A 4,940-nucleotide genomic window follows, 5' to 3' on the forward strand; every position below is an offset into this window, starting at 1 on the left:
CTTCCTCTGGCCAGCTGCAGTGGCTCACGCCTGTAATCCCAGCACTTTGGGAGGCTGAGGCAGGTGGATCACCTGAGGTCAGGAGTTCAAGACCAGCCTGGCCAACATGATGAAACTAAAAATAAAAAAATTAGTTGGGCATGGTGGTGAATGCTGCTCATCCCAGCTACTTGGGAGGCTGAGGCAGGAGAATTGCTTGAGCCCAGGAGTCAGAGGTTTCAGTGAGCCAAAATCACTGGATTTTACTCCAGTCTGGGCAACAGAGTGAGACTCTATCTCAAAAAAAAAAAAGAAAATGAATGGCAAACTTCCTCTAAAACTTTCCACACAAAGCTTGTTTTTCCTTCTCTCGCTGCACCTGTGACCTCACGCTCAGTTTCTCCATGGCTGAAATCTGTGGCAAAGCCAGCCCTGATCAAGAGGTTGAGGATGCCTCTAATTACCTTAGCAACAGAACATGCTGTGCATTTGAATCACATCATCTCATCCCCATAGCAACACAGAATTGCAGAATCGCGGTGCTCTAGAGCCAAGCAGCAATAGTACTCACTGAGTCCAACCTCTTAGATTAAAACCCCGACAGAAACAAACAAAAAGTCGTTTACCGCTCAGATAGCTTTCATAGCCTTGAACCTATTTTTTTGGTGTTTGAGAATACAATGGAACTTTGATACAATTAAGATAGCAGGGAATATCCATTTGGGCTGCTGATTTTTAGGCTGATTTAAATTGAAAGCTTTGTCTTATGTTATTAGGAGCAAAAAAGAATTTTTTGATTGATGGAGGAAGAGCAAGTAGGCCAGGGATGAACTAGAGATGTTGATATCACAGACCACAGAGCTGCAGCAAGAATTCCTCATTCATTTATTAAATGTGTCCTCATGAGATTACATCATTCTCTGAGGTCAGCGTGCAAAGAACGACCTTCTCTTTTATCAGCTGGAGACTGTAATAGGAAAATATTTTCTCTGCAGTCCTAACACCAACTCCTGGCCTCAAGACAGTTCTCCAGGGCAAAGGGTTAACGTATGAAATATTAATATGGGATGGGAGAGGTTCGATACCTCACTCTGATATTGGCTCTACCTTTTGGAGGAGTCTTGGTCTAATTCAAAACCATGAACTTGGCTGGGCATGGTGGCTCACACCTGTAATCCAGCACTTTGGGAGGCCGAGGCAGGTGGATAATCTGAGGTCAGGAGTTCAAGACCAGCCTGACAAACATGGTGAAACCCTGTTTCTACTAAAAACGCAAAAGTAGCCTGGTGTGGTGCTGTGCGCCTGTAATTCCAGCTACTCAGAAGGCTGAGAATTGCTTGAACCTGGGAGGTGAAGGCTGCAGTGAGCTGAGATTGTGCCATTGTACTGCAGCCTGGGCAACGAGAACAAAACTCCGCCTCAATAGAAATAAAAATAAAAAATCATAAACTCTGGAGCAGGGGATATCTCAGTGGCCCTTGACATACTGCAAGCTGAGATCAACAGAGCAGGGGGCATTGGAAGTTGCACTTGAATGGGGGCCAGGAGCAGAGGCTGACACCTGTAATCCTAGTACCTTGGGAGGCCAAGGTAGGCGGATCACTTGAGGCCAGGAGTTCAAGGCCAACATGGTAAAACCCTGTCTCTACTAAAAATACAAAAAATTAGGTGAGCATGGTGGCACACACCTGTGGTCAGCTACTCTGGAGGCTGAGGCACTAGAATCACTTGAACCCAGGAGGAGGAGGTTGCAGTGAACCGAGACAGTACTACCGTGCTCCAGCCTGTGCAACAAAGCGAGACTCCATCTCAAAAAAAAATAAAAAAGAGGATGAGGCCGGGTGCAGTGGCTCACACCTATAATCCCAGCACTTTGGGAGGCCAAGGTGGGCAGATCATGAGGTCAGGAGTTCGAGACCAGCCTGGCCAATATGGTGAAACCCTGTCTTTACTAAAAATACAAAAATTAGCTGGGCATGGTGGAGCATGCCTGTAGTCCTAGCTACTCCGGGGGCTGAGGCAGAAGAATCACTTGAACCCAGGAGGCTAAGGTTGCAGTAAGCCAAGATCGCGCCACTGCACTTCAGCCTGGGCGACAGAGCAAGTCTGTCTCAAAAAGAGGAATGGACCTTCTCCAGGCAGGAAACGTCATGGAGGAAGAAAAGGAGAATCGCGTGAACCTGGGAGGCAGAGGTTACAGTGAGCTGAGATCGCGCCACTGCTCTCCAGCCTGGTGGCAGAGTGAGACTCCATCTCAAAAAAAAAGAATAGAGAAAAAAAATCCCCTCGTGCCTTCAGCAGCAGGGGAGGGGTGGGGGGAGGGGGTTGGAGAGACAAGCCAGGACTTTTTGTTCTTAACAAGTTCGACCCTCAGCAGAAACTACTTCACAGCTGAACCTGCTGGGGCTTCATCAGGACGTATCTGACCAGGGGGAGGAAAAATATCCAACTCTAGCTGATCCTAGCCTTCCACCTGGAGAAAAAGAAAAACCCAACCCTAGCCCCTGGAGCCATCCTGTCCCGCCTAAGCAGGTGAGTTGGGGATGTTAATAAGCACTTATGAAGTCCCGTTCAGAGGCACAGGCTCACTAAAGATTAAGATCTGGATGGGCACAGAGGCTCATGCCCAGAATCCCAGCACTTTGGGAGGCCGAGGTGGGAGGATTGCTTGAGCTCAAGTGTTTAAGACCACCCTAGGCCGGGCGCGGTGGCTCATGCCTGTAATCCTAGCACTTTGGGAGGCCGAGGTGGGTGGATCACCTGAGGTCAAGAGTTCAAGACCAGCCTGGCCATCATGGTGAAACCCCATCTTAAAAAAAAAAAGACCACCCTGAGCAACAGCATGAGATCCCATCTTTTTTAAAAAAATGATAATAATTTAAAAATAATAATAATTTACAGGCACAGTGGCTCACACCTGTAATCCTAGCACTTTGGGAGACCGAGGAGGGTGGACCACTTGAGGTCAGGAGTTCAAGACCAACCTGGTCAACATGGTGAAACCCCTCTCTCTACCAGATATACAACAATTAGCCAGGCATGGTGGCGCATGCCTGCAATCCCAGCTACTCAGGAGGCTGAGGCAGGAGAATCGCTTTAACCCAGGAGGGGGAGGTTGCAATGAGCTGGGATCGCACCATTGCACTCCAGCCTGGGCGACAGAGTGAAACTGTGTCTCAAAAATAATAATAACGATTTAAAACAAAGATTAAGACCTTCTCAGAGGAATATTACAGAAAGCTTCTCTACCTACCACACCATACCACTACTTTACCCCAGGCCTTTTTATAGCACTTCCTTTTACTCAATAAAGTATGTGCAGTTATCAGGAAAAAAATTACAAGGCATAATAAAATGCAAAAAACATCCAGAAGCTTTGTAGAAGGTGTTTTTTACAAAGTTGGCCAGGTGTGTTGGTTCATGCCTATAATCCCAGCACTTTAGAAGGCTGAAGTGGGCAGATCGCCTGAGGTTAGGAATTCAAAACCAGCCTGGTCAACATGGTAAAATCCCGTCTCTATTTAAAAAAAAAAAAAAATGCAAAAAAATAGCCAGGTGTGGCAGTGTGCACCTGTAATCCCAGCTACTTTGGGAGGCTTAGCCAGGAGAATTACTTGAACCCAGGAGGCAAAGGTTGCAGCAAGCCAAGATGGCACCACTGCACTCCAGCCTGGCAACAGAGCAAGATGCCATCTCAAATACATAAATACATAAATACATAAAATAAAGAGACGAAGAAAGCTATACCATGATAATACTAAGCAAAGAAAGTTATCAGAGCTTAAGAGGGACATTATAGCCAGGTGTTATCACTCACATCGAAAATCTGAGAACTTTAGGAGGCCAAGGCAGGGGGACTGCTTGAGTCCAGGAGTTTATGATTAACCTGGGCAACATAGCAAGACCCTGTCTCTACAATAAATTAAAAAAAAAAAAAAAAAAAAACTAAGCAAGATGTGAAAAAAAAATAATCCCAGCAACTCAGGAGGCTGAGGCAGGAGAATCGCTTGAACCCAGGCGGCAGAGTTTGCAGTCAGCCAAGATTGTGCCATTGCACTCCAGCCTGGGCGACAGGGTGAGACTCCATCTCAAAAAAAAAAAAAAAATCAGCTGGGCATGATGGGGCACACCTGCAGTCCCAGCTACTTAGGAGAGGAAAACTGGAGAATCACTTGAGCCTGGGAGCTCCAGACTTCAGTGAGTCGTGGTCACACCACTGCACTCCAGCCTGGGTGACAGAATGAGACCCTGTGTCAAAAAAAAAAAGAGAGAGGAGCATTACATAATGATAAAGGAGTCGATTCTCCAAGACCACATAATTAATCCTTAATGTGTATGCACCTAACAACAGCATCAAAATAAATGAGGTTAAAAGTGGTGGAACTAGGCCAGGCACGATGGCTCATGCCTGTAATTCCAATACTTTGGGAGGCCAAGGCAGGCAGATCATCTGAGGTCAGAAGTTCAAGACCAGCCTGACCAATATAGAGAAACCCTGTCTCTACTAAAAATACGAAAAAATTAGCTGGGTGAGGTAGCAGGAGCCTGGGATAGCAGCTACTTGGGAGGCTGAGGCAGGAGAATGGCTTGAACCAGGGAGGCAGAGGTGAGCTAACATTTCGCCATTGCATTCCAGCTTGGGCAACAAGAGCAAAACTCTGTCTCAAAACAAAACAAAACAAAACAAAAAGTGGTGGAACTGCACAGAGAAATTGATAAAGTACTATGGTATTTCAAGACTTACTATAAAGCTATAGTAATCAGGACAGTATGATCTTAGTGAAAAAATAGATAAATACATCAATGGGCCAGGTGGGGTGTCTCATGCCTATAATCCCAGCACTTTGGGAGGCCAAGGCAAGTGGATCACTTAAGGACAGGAGTTTCAGACCAGCCCAGACAACATCAAAAAACCCTTTCTCTACTAATATACAACAATTAGCCAGGCATGGTGGCGCATG

Source organism: Cebus imitator, unplaced genomic scaffold (genome assembly GCF_001604975.1).
Source record: "Cebus imitator isolate Cc_AM_T3 unplaced genomic scaffold, Cebus_imitator-1.0 Scaffold82, whole genome shotgun sequence".
NCBI classification, from domain to species: domain Eukaryota; kingdom Metazoa; phylum Chordata; class Mammalia; order Primates; family Cebidae; genus Cebus; species Cebus imitator.